This window comes from Protopterus annectens, chromosome 9.part0, assembly GCF_019279795.1.
Source record: "Protopterus annectens isolate FY-2018-M chromosome 9.part0, PAN1.0, whole genome shotgun sequence".
In the NCBI taxonomy this organism is placed as follows: domain Eukaryota; kingdom Metazoa; phylum Chordata; order Ceratodontiformes; family Protopteridae; genus Protopterus; species Protopterus annectens.
Genome location: NC_056743.1, coordinates 1,289,480,189 through 1,289,492,210, shown reverse-complemented (window position 1 = coordinate 1,289,492,210; position 12,022 = coordinate 1,289,480,189).

Sequence of the window (12,022 nt, the reverse complement as noted above, 5' to 3'; positions counted from 1 at the left end):
AGGTCATTTGCATATATCCCATGGGCCACTACTACAAGAGGTTTAAGGTATCACAAAGTGAAAACTCTAGCTTGGCTGTTTTTTTCTTGCAGAATAGACTAAATAAGAATAATCTCGCAAAGCACAGCGCTGAATCATCAGGACATTCTTTTTTTCATTTTTTTCACTATTTGGACATGATCAGGATGGCTCCACATGAGGGGAACTATAACGACAATCTTGAAAAGAAGGAGCTGGAATGCAACATCACTTTAATGCCTATAATCCACAGGACTTAATTCTGCTTGTTCAATTAAACATATTCTTCACCTTAGGAAGCTGACCCACAAATTATTTGATTAATAGTTTTGACATGACTCCTTTTTTCACCTTTCTTGGACATTTTTATGCATGTATTTTTGAAGGTTTCTGCTTGTTGTTTGTTCTGCTACAACATATACATATGCATAGTCATTTGCATTTTTCCACACACACATTTTCTTGTTTTTTTCCTCTATTCTTAGTGTATGGTGGATTTTATGGATACTCAGTTTAATGGTGAATCTGGGAATATTGAGGCAATGTTACAATTGCCTCATGTACACAGACAACCCTCTCCTCCTCCCACATAACACAAATACTTGCAAGAGATGCAGCTATTTGGCCAAACTGGAGGGTGAGCTCTATCAACTCAGGACTGGCAAGACCAGACAGGAGGAGAAGGCAACTACACACACCACAAAACCAGTCTCACATAAAGCTATCACAACAATGAATCAAACACATAAACACACAAAGACATACTCGGAGGCTCTGAGCAAAAATTTACCTAAACAGCAGAGGCCTCCAAAGCAGACACCCAAGCAACTGCCACCTCATGACACACCACAGGCAACACATAAACCACAAAATCAGTGTGCAAAGCAGTCACAGCCCTTAAGGCCAAATACAACACCAAACATACTTGTCATAGGTGACTCCATAGTCAGACACACTGACGTCCCACTCACCAGGCTGAACAAGGAGAGGGTCACAGTAAGCTGCCTATCGGGCGCTAGAATCCGCCACATAACACAAGCACTGGTCACTCCACAGCAAGTACAAATATGACACAGTCATTGTCCATGCTGGTGTGAGCGACCTGAGACATACCTCCCTGGACTACATGAAAAGAGACATAGAGGAGCTCTCTGATTATGTAGCCCAGGCAGGTATGACCCTGACCCTGAGCAGTATCTTTCCTTCACCAAGAATGATGCCACAATATAGAGACAAGATGATCAGCTTTAACAATTGGCTTAATTTCTGGTGTCATTCAAAGGGGATCCAGTGTCTGTCTGCCTGGGATGACATGCTTGACAAGCCACGCTGCTTAAGAAGGGACGGCTTGCACCTGTCACCCTGGGATTCCGGATATGGGCTAAGGCTCTTGCCACCCCATAGTGCCTTTTAGGCAAGGCTCAAATTCTAAACCTACCACCCTAGAAAACAAAAATGGGAAGAAACTAAGGGTAATGCTGCTCAATGCCAGAAGTCTAAATCTCAAAATGCACGCACTCGAGGCCCTTCTCAGTATGGAGAACATCGATGTCTGTGCTGTGACTGAAACCTGGTTCAAGGCTCCTGAGAGCACCCCGGCACTATCAGGTTTTACCTCATATCATGCGTTCCGGCCCCAAAACCCAGACCACACCACAAAAGGAGGGGTTGTATCCATATTCATCAAGGATACCCACACTTCCAGGTTGGTGGCAACGCACGAAGCATCGGAAACCATCCAGGTGCAATTAACCATAGGCAAAACTGCTCTACAATTTGTAGCATGTTACAGGCCACCCTCTCAAACTCAGAAACCCCACACAGCCTTCCTGAAGACACTGGAGGGTATAAATGTATCTCCAAACACCATTATATTGGGTGACTTCAACTACCCGAATATAGACTGGGAACATTACTCAAGCCCCAACTTTCTAGCCCAAAGGTTCCTGGAGTTCATAAATTCAAATGCCATGGAACAACTAGTCACCATTCCCACAAGAGGAGAAAATATACTAGATCTCATCATCATAAACATGGGGACAAAATGCTCCACACACCGGAAGTATATCCCTCACTGGTGAGATCAGATCATAAACCAATCTCACTGGAAATCCACATCCCGCCCCCACCCCAAACAAAAAAGACCACAGTGAAGAACTTCTCTAAAGTAAACTTCACACTACTCAAGACTGGTGTGGTATCCTTCAAGGCCCCCAAGCCAGTGGAAACCACAACCCAAGCTGTGGAAGCCCTTACAAATGCCTTCTCTGAACACCTCCAGGATTGCATGGATCAGGCAATCCCTAATAAGTCCAAGACTCTTTCGACCAAGCGCAAACGTCCAGTCTGGTGGACCCCAGCCATAAACAAACTTTACAATAAGAGGAGAAAGCTATTACATGATAGAGCAAAATCCATAAAAGGGAAGACACCCTTGATCATTATTAGTAAAAAAATACGAGCACTCATAAAATCATCCAAGGCCAACTTTGAGAGAAAAATTGCCATAGATTCAAAAGACAATCATAAGGCCTTCTTCAACTATGTTAGAAACCTGGGTGGAAACTCCCAGATATGCTCAGAATTAGTCCAAAATGATACAAAATGAACTGAACCCACAGACATTGCCAACATACTGGCAGACAGGTTCAGTGCAAACTTCACCCCCTCTCCCCCCAAAAGGAGAGATAACTATCCCAGCGGAGTGTAGCCTCCCAGACATCTCAAATGCGCAGGTGAAAGCTGCTCTCTCTAAAGCTAAAAACACAGCATCAATGGGACCGGATGGTGTCCCCGGCTGTGTGCTACACGAACTCAATGAGGAACTAAACCCGCACATAAGGCAGCTGTTTAATCTTAGCCTTACCACAGGATACGTGCCCAAGGAGTGGCATACGGCAACTGTGGTCCCACTCCACAAAGGCGGTGCCTCTACGGACCCTGGTAATTACCGCCCCATAAGCTTAACAAGCCTGGTCTACAAAGCTATGGAGAGGATCATAATGGAACTCATAAACAAAGACAGAGGGGACTTGCAGACATTGGACCCGACCCAGTTTGGCTTTGTCAAGGGCAGATCACGCCTTTTGAACTTGGTCGACTTCTTCGAAACAGTCACCAAGGCCATTGATGAGGGAAAGGCAGTCCATACAGCCTACCTTGACCTTGCAAAAGCTTTCGACACAATACTCCACTTGGGTATTATAGAGAAACTTACCAGCTTAAATGTAAACCCATATGTCACAAGATGGATTGCAAACTGGCTAAAGGACAGAACCCACAGGGTTTGAGTTGCTGGCACCATGTCAGACTCCAAGCCGGTCACAAGTGGTATCCCACAGGGCTCAGTCCTTGGCCCCCTATTGTTCGGCATCTACTTCTCAGAAGTACAGGCAAACATAGGAGGACTATGGCTGACAAAGTTTGCAGATGACTGCAAACTGGGCGCCATAGTGGAAAGTACATCAGACACAGATATCCTTCAGAGGGGGTCTCACGGAAACTGATAGCTGGTGCCAGAGCCATGGCCTGAAGTTAAACGCCAAAAAATGTATAGTCATACCCTTCGGGAAAAGCGAGGTAACCCCAAGCTACCATATAGGTGGCAATCCACTAAACACAGAAGAGGTTATCAGGGACCTGGGGACCCAGGTTGACAGTGGCCTTTCTTTTGACACTCACGTTGCTAAAGTGGTTAGAAAGACCTTCTACATTGCCCACCTGATCATGAAGGGATTCACATCCAGATCAAATGAGGTCATTGTTCCCCTGTACTCTTCACTTATCAGACCAATGATAGAGTACAATGCCCCATTCGGGATGTATCTCACCTGACACCTGCAGCAATTGGAGAGACCCCAAAAGTTCCTCACCAAAAGGATAAAGGGACTCCAAAATCTGTCATATGCTGCCAGACTGAAGAAACTCCAGCTCAATTCAGTTGCATACCGTCTGCTCAGAGGTGACCTGTGCCTGACATACAAGGCCATGTCCAACCCGGAATTAATGGACATGCTCCACCTCAAAAAATCCAAATCCACCAGAACCACTAGAGCAAGCAACTTAAACCTTAGCACGGATATAAATAGGACGTGCTGGAGGGATAGATTTATCACCCAGAGACTCCCTATGCTGTGGAATAAAATCCCGGTCCATGTGAGGCAGAGCACCTCGCTGGCTCTGTTCAAGAGAAATCTTGACCGGTGGATGGGAGATCGTAGGTTTACCCCGGGAATCATCTCTGTGTCACTGCTGGACAGAAGCACAACAAACTAATGGGCACTGTATTTTTTAACATAAGGGGTGGCGTAAGCCACAAAACTTTGGGCTAGGCTTATAAATGCCTTAGGACAGATAGCCTAGTATAAACCTATGAACCTATGAACAGTGATCTGATGAAGCCCTATGGACGAAAGTGTTTTTCTTTTTTGTTTGCTTTTACTATACTTATGATTGCAGTTTTTACTTTGATTATATTTTTATCTGTGATGATATTGCATCTTTTCCAAGGTTAATACAGTGGGTGTTGTTCATAGGAGGTTACTAGGGTATTGGCCCTGAGGCTCTTATAAGCCTAGCCAAGAGTTTAGCCCATGTTTAAACAAATCAGCACCCAATGCCTCTGTCCAGCAGGGACATGGGTGGAAGCCCAGGGGTATATTTTTAGTTTCCCATCCAGTTATCCAGGTTGTGCCTAAAAAGGGGATACAAGGTACTCTGCTTGATGAGGAGAGTGAGTCTGTTCCATAGATGGGGGAGTCTCTGGGACACAAATCTGTCCCACCAAGTCTTGCTGATGTCGCAGACCAGGTTGAGGCCATGTGTGCGGGTTACTCGAGTGGAGCTTGACTTGCGGATATGCAGCAGTCCCATCAAGGCGGGGTCCGTGATCACCTTGTATGCCAGACAGAGGTCACCTCTGAGGAGTCTGTATAAAACTGAGTAGAGGGATAGGGCTTTTAGCCTATCTGTGTATCGTAGATGTTTGAGACCCTGGATTCTCCTTGTGAGGAACCTCTTTGGTCTCTCCAGCTGCTGCATGTGCTTTTCGAGGTACATGCAGAAAGGGACAATGTACTCAATAATGGGCCTTATAATGGCAAAATACAGGGATGTTATGACTGCCTTCTCCCTGGATGAGATAGCCTTACTTATGAGGTGGGCCATGTAGAAGGCTTTCCGTACAATGGAAGCAACATGGTGGTCAAAAGTCAGGTTGCTATTAACCTGGGTGCCCAAATCCCTCACGACTGATTGCATGCTTAGGACATTATTAATGTGATAATTTGTAGGGACATCACTCTCCCCAAAGGGGACGATGATACATTTTTTAGTATTCAGCTTGAGGCCATGTTTCTGGCAACAGTCATTTGTCTGAGTGAGACCCTCTTGGAGGACATCCACATCACTAGGGGAATTGTTTTATTGATTCATGTGCCTGTTGTCACACACACACACACACACACACACACACACACACACACACACACACACACACACACACACACACACACACACACACACACACACACACACACTTCTTCACTTCAGCTCTCTGATTTTTTTGTTTTGTTTCTTTTTAATTTTTTAGTTTTCGACTTTATCACTCCTTTTGGAAGGACTTTGTTGTCACCTTGGTGCGATATAGTGTTTATGGAGTTTTGTGACACCTTGTTCCTCTCTGGAGACAAACAAGGAGTTAATTACTAGCTCTGCAGTTCAGTTTATTTGGACTTTGATTAGTATTCTTTCTTATTTTTAGCTTGGATTGTAAAACATGACTTGTTTGTGTTACCTCAGGCTAGCTTTTAGTTGTAGGCTAAGCTCATTACTATGCAAGAGCTTGTCAACCATGATTTATGATGCTTTGAGCTCTTTTTGTCTATATATGTTTTCCATGGGTTAAAGCTGTTATTGAAAAGCTGATCTCATGAAGCCCAGTTGTTGGACGAAAGCTCTTACCATAAATTAAAGCTGTGTTATTATGGTGACTGTTTCTTTAGTACCTTTGTAGAAGAGGAATTAACATCTGAAAGTTTGGACTGTTTATTACTGTTGCTTAATATACTGTAACATTTAAGTGTTTTTAGTTTTCATTTTTCACAAATAACAAGGAAGGGAAGTCAATCCTCTACCTATACCTATACCATTCATTTACTAGATGAAGAAGAAGCCAATGAAAAAGCAGAAATGAATACTACTGACAGTTGTAGCCTTTTGTATGATTCTCAGACCCAAGTGCCTGATGTTTTCTGGTGCCACAGAGGAAAGTGAAAACCTAAATATGAGATAGTTTTATGTGACTGCCAGGGTGGGGAAGGGAAAGCACATGAAAGGGCAAATAGTTGGTCTATTTTCTTAGATTGTCCTTGATTTTTGGGAGGATTCTCCTTTCTTCTTTGTACCTCCCTGTCATTGTTTGCCAGCTGAGAATGCTTACTACGTTTCCTGAAAAGGAACCTGAATGGTAAGAAAAGTTTATATTATATTTTGACAAGAAGGACTGAAAAATCTGGGTAACCCCCTAAATTAACTTTTCAACATTCCCCAAACTTTTATGGAACTCAGGAGAGGAAGGACCAAATAACATCATTTTTATCCAGGGAAGCAATGACATCCTCTGGTAAATTCTATAGTAAAACAGCCAGCCAAATCACCTTATCACTGACCCAGAGACAGCATCAACAGTGCCATATTTGAACAGATTTTAGAGAAGTTTTGGTTACCTCAGACACAATAAATTCAAATATACCTTTAGTCTCTTAAGAAGGGAGGTCAACAATTCACTTTCTCATATTTTCAAAGGAAGCCAGCAGAAACTTAGACATGTGAGCCTGACAATTCACTACTGTGAAGGCTAAAGCGGAAGAAGTATAAACTTTCTTCTAAACCTATCAAAGTGTTTCCCAGCTTGTTAGAATGACCAAGACCAGCTGATTTTGACAGAGAAATTACCGCAGGATCTGACCCGGGGTTATAAAAAAAAGGAATTTGTGGGACTGGGGCATGTGACACAATTTGTGAGACTTCCGGGGAGCAGATGGCTTACTGTCAGGCAAAGTGTTGGCTGCAGTGAAAGCATTCTCTACGTCTGGCAACACAGGAGGTACAGTTGCAGGCTGATGAAAATCAACTTATAAGAAATCATAACATCTTTTATTTTGTTCCCATTGAATGTTTATTTTGTTCCCACTGAAACGAGTCTTTCATTCTTGAAATAGTCACAAATTTTAACCAAAAACTGAAACATTTTCTCAAACAAATTAATTATTTTAAGGACATCTCCTGCAGGGAACTATGACCAAAAACTGTCTGATTTGAGGTAAATATTTTAGTGGCAACCTCTACAAACATCAGTTTTAGCCCTTAGCAAACATTTCTGACAGAAAAGGACAACTTTTCTTCACAAAAATGATGAAATGGAAGGTATTTCCCAACAGGGTATTTATCCACCCAGCTTTAGTGAAGCACTGGCTGAAAACCAGAGTGCACTTTTACTGCATGAAAGTTGTGAAGTTTTGATTTCCTAGTCATTGATTTTATACTGCCCTCCTCAAGCTGTATAATGGCTAGGATGCATGGAAGTTGCCTTAAAACTTTGGAAGCTGGCCAGCTGGACTGATCCTTGGCACCATGTCCCATACAGCCTAGGCTTCTGTAAAAATGATCTAATGGTGAACACTATATGTTACTAACTCTGAATCTGTGATTCTTTGAGAAAAGGGAACTTCTGACTCTCAGTGAATCAAACATCTTGTGAAGCCTTGGTAATTTCTCCATTTATGAGGAATAATTGCTACAAAATCAGCAGAATAACATCCTTATAACAGCTAAATAATTAGCCAATTAAGGTAGTCTATTCTGTGTATCCTACATCCACTCTATGAAGAAATACTTATTTTGTAGTGTTTTTCTCTGACTAAATCATGCCACCTCAAATTGTGACTGTTTCTTTCACAGGAAAATCTGCCTTTTTTTCTACATTTTGTGCCTTTGATTTATATGGAAGTGTTGACAGCTCTCTCCTTTCTCACCTCATGGTACACATGCTGCAGGTCCTCAGTCTGCTGTCACAGAATCCTGGATACTCTTGCACCACCAATGTCACACGGCTTTTGCCCTTCTTCCACTCATTTGCATTCTTAACAAGATTTGCCTATAGAACTGAATGTAGCATTCCATGTAAAGCGTCCAAAATAAATCTCCTACATGCACTCTCATCTCCCCTTTTGTTGCTGTTGCTCGCAACACCCTGTTGCCCCCACTATCTCAGTGACCTAGTGTCCTGCCTCACCCCTTTGTATACTATCTGGCTATGAGTAGAACATGAGATATGGTGACTCCTAGATTCCTCTATTGTTTGATGATCAGGAGTTCATGCTACATTTGCTTAAAGTGTGGGCTATGCCAGAAATTCCTTTTGACTGCTAGGGTTTGGTCACAAGGATGAAGCACAACAGGCATGAGTAATCACACCATAACTCAGATTTTTGTCATGCATTATTTAAACAATAACTTCCTGCAGGGTTTGTAGTTATGATATTTACTCTGATTTGCAAGGTATGGTACCAACAGACCAAATGTTACGGGTCAAGGAGGTTAAACATCATCATGACCCACACTTCTCTGCCATGCACTGTTGGCGAATGTGGTATAGTAATGTCTGCAGGGACCAGTGGATATCAATAAGAGATGAAAGAGGTTTTGTCTTACATAACTCCTCAGAATACAAAACAGTTTCAGCTAAGAATGAAGCAGGATAGATTAGGATCCTCCAAAATAAATAATTTTTATTACAACAGAACTGCCATGTACTTGTAGTGGATGACAGCTGCGTGTACACTCAATCCTGAAATTTCAAAATAAGCCCTCATTTCTCCAACTCTATTAAAAAAAAAACAGAAAGTGTTATGTACAATAGCAAAGTACTTGTTTACAATATAGCTTAACTTTTACTCACTGAAGTTACACACTTGAAACACAAATTCCTCGGCTGCATCCAACAATCACCTGCTTTAGAACACTCACATCATGTGATGAATGACTGAATAAAGTACAGTTGTGTAAGCTGCACTTAGCATAACAGCAGAAGTTCAAATTCCTCACTGTTGTGACAGCCTTTGCCTATATAGGTTGTGTCCTGCCTACGATACAATGAATAGCCAGATTCATAAAACTCTGGATCCCTCCCACACCTAAACTCTGACTATCCCCTTGGAGGGAAATCAGCAGTAAGAGGGTAGACAATTTCAGGACTTTCTTGCCCATACATTCCAGAAACTAACTATACACAAAAATAGAGGGATGAAGGGAGGGTGTGACTACTGTAACAGCGAGGAATTTGAATATCTACTATTATGATACCTGTCAACTTGCACAACTGTACTATGTTCATAATTCTTACTGCTGCAGTAGCCTTTGGCTATATGGTTTTGTTAAATACACACACACACACACACACACACACATATATATATATATATATATATATATATACATATATTTATAACAGTGCATGTACACTTCTGTTTATTAGAATATATATATATATATATATATATATATATATATATATATATATAGTAAAATATAATATCGCATATGCACTTTCGTTTATTAGAATATATATATATATATATATATATATATATATATATGTAGTAAAATATAACAGTGCATGTACACTTCTATTTGCTAGAGTACATGTAGAAAAATATAGTCACTTAGATGCAGGTACATTTTTCTTTGTTAGCATGTATACATTAAAGGGTTAAACTGCTCTTAGCTGAGAAGCAGGGATATGAATGGCATACAAATAAATGTATTACAGAATGTCTGGTACTTGGTACAAGTTTTAAGGAAAATAAGAAACCAGGTGCAGGGAGTATCGGAGACAGAAACATTCACAATAAAAAAGGACTCCCTAAAAGTTTATTCACCTTGAAACAGAATACAATAAACAGATGGTATGACATTAGAAAAATACCAAAGTACTGACTTTAAAAGTTTTTAACAGAATGCAAATTCCAAAGACTGCTTTCATAAAAAATGTCTATAAAGGACATTAAAAGTGTGTAATGTTAGATCTGATTTTTTATTAGATCTGGTACCCTGGAGAACACCTTCTATGCTGCCTGAGAAGTTAAATTGGGTACATTAAAACCTGTAAACTATGAGAGTATTGTACGTGTCATCTGTTATATAGACAAGTTATTTTATTAGTAACTGCACAGAAGATAACAGTGCTGAAAAGGTTAATAGTCTGCAGAAGTTCAGTGCATTAATCAGACTTTGGTTTCAGCAAGCAAGCTGCAGCAGCACAGAAATCTGCATTTAATTTTTCAGGTTTGATTATCAAAACCTAGCCAGTGTGAAAGGAAGAAGGATAAGGGTCCAGGAACCCTTAGGGAATGACCCTAGCAAAACCAGTAATACTTCATCAGTGCATTTACAGAGGACCATGTAGCTGCCTCTAGAATCCTTCTTTAGTCCATTCCTTTCTAGTATGCCATCATAGAAACCAAGGCTCTACCTTGATACTGCCTGGAATGGATTTGTCATGGTAGGAATAGCAAAAATCAATAGCTGATGACAGGCACCTTGGAATTGTCTGTTTTGACATGGGTTGTCCTTTCTTTGTCCCATCATAAGAAATAAACAGCTGATCTGCTTTCTAAATGATTCAGTTTAGTCAAGATAGCACCTGAACTGGCTATGCATGTCCAGAATACATAGGATCCCATCTCCCTGGTTCTGGGGATCTGCATAGAACACTGGGTGATTCATGGCTTGATTGAAAGTAAACTCTGAAACAAGTCTGAGTATAAATGAAGGATTTTTCTTAAAGTGACCCTATCGCTATGGAGGACCAGATAGGGCTCCCCTAATCTTCTTACAGATGTCAGAGCAACAAGGAGTGCCATCTTCCATGTGATAAACATTAAGTCCAACTGACGAGCTGGTTCAAATGGAGACATAGTTAACTTTTCCAGCATTATGATAAGACCCCAAGAAAGAACCACCTATTTTCTAGGAAGCCTATGATGCAAAACGTCCTTCAGAAACTGTTTTGTCAAAAACAGAGGTAAAAAGGCTGGGTCATGGGCAGACATGATGAAATGGCTGCTAGATGAACCTTGAGAGAGGAATAAGAAATGCCAGAGGAATTCAGCAGAATATCAGGGACAAAGGAAAAGATTAGTACTTATACTAATTGTTAGAAGCACTCTAATAGTGATAGAAGGGGGAAGATAGAAAAAGTAGATCTGTGGTAGTAAGGAGACACTGGAAAGGAAGAAGGATTAAGTGGCATGTATTTATATTCCACCTAAAACTGCTATTATGGAGCTTAAGAAACTTTTCGGACAAATAATCATGTTTCAGCTGAGAATATTACTTATAGGTGGGGACTGGAACTTGATTTGCAACAGTAAGGATTTATCTGGGGAATGTAGAAGGGAAAATGAAACAAAAGAGGATAGATTTCTGAAGAAATTTAAGAAAATATGTAGATGTGAATTCAGTAGTAGGAACTTCTCCACCTAGCTGTTAAAAAGAAAGGAATTTAAGGAATGGGTAGTGGAAATTATTCAAGAGTTATAGGGGAGGTAGAAATTTCTTCAGAAGTTATAGCTAGTCAGTGGGATAAAATGAAAGCAGAGTTTAAAATAGGGTAGAACTAAAAGAAAAGGAGATATAGTTAAGAAGAAACAAGAATTATTTAAAGGGGCTGACAAAGGTTAAAGTATTGCAAAATAAGGGGGTGGTCTTACAAAACAAGAAGAGGCACAATTGCAGAGTGCTAAACAGAGCATAAAGGAGTCTCTGAATAATATGCACGAGTTTAGAAAGATCAATTAAGCAGCTGTCTTTTGTTTGTTTATTTTTATAACAACTCCAGAGCACAAAAAAATTTAGCCCAATGCCTTAGGTAACAGAAAAAAGAAATGGTGGTTGCCAGACTTAGAGAGCTTATAACAAGAAAAATAACCAGAGATCTTGTAGA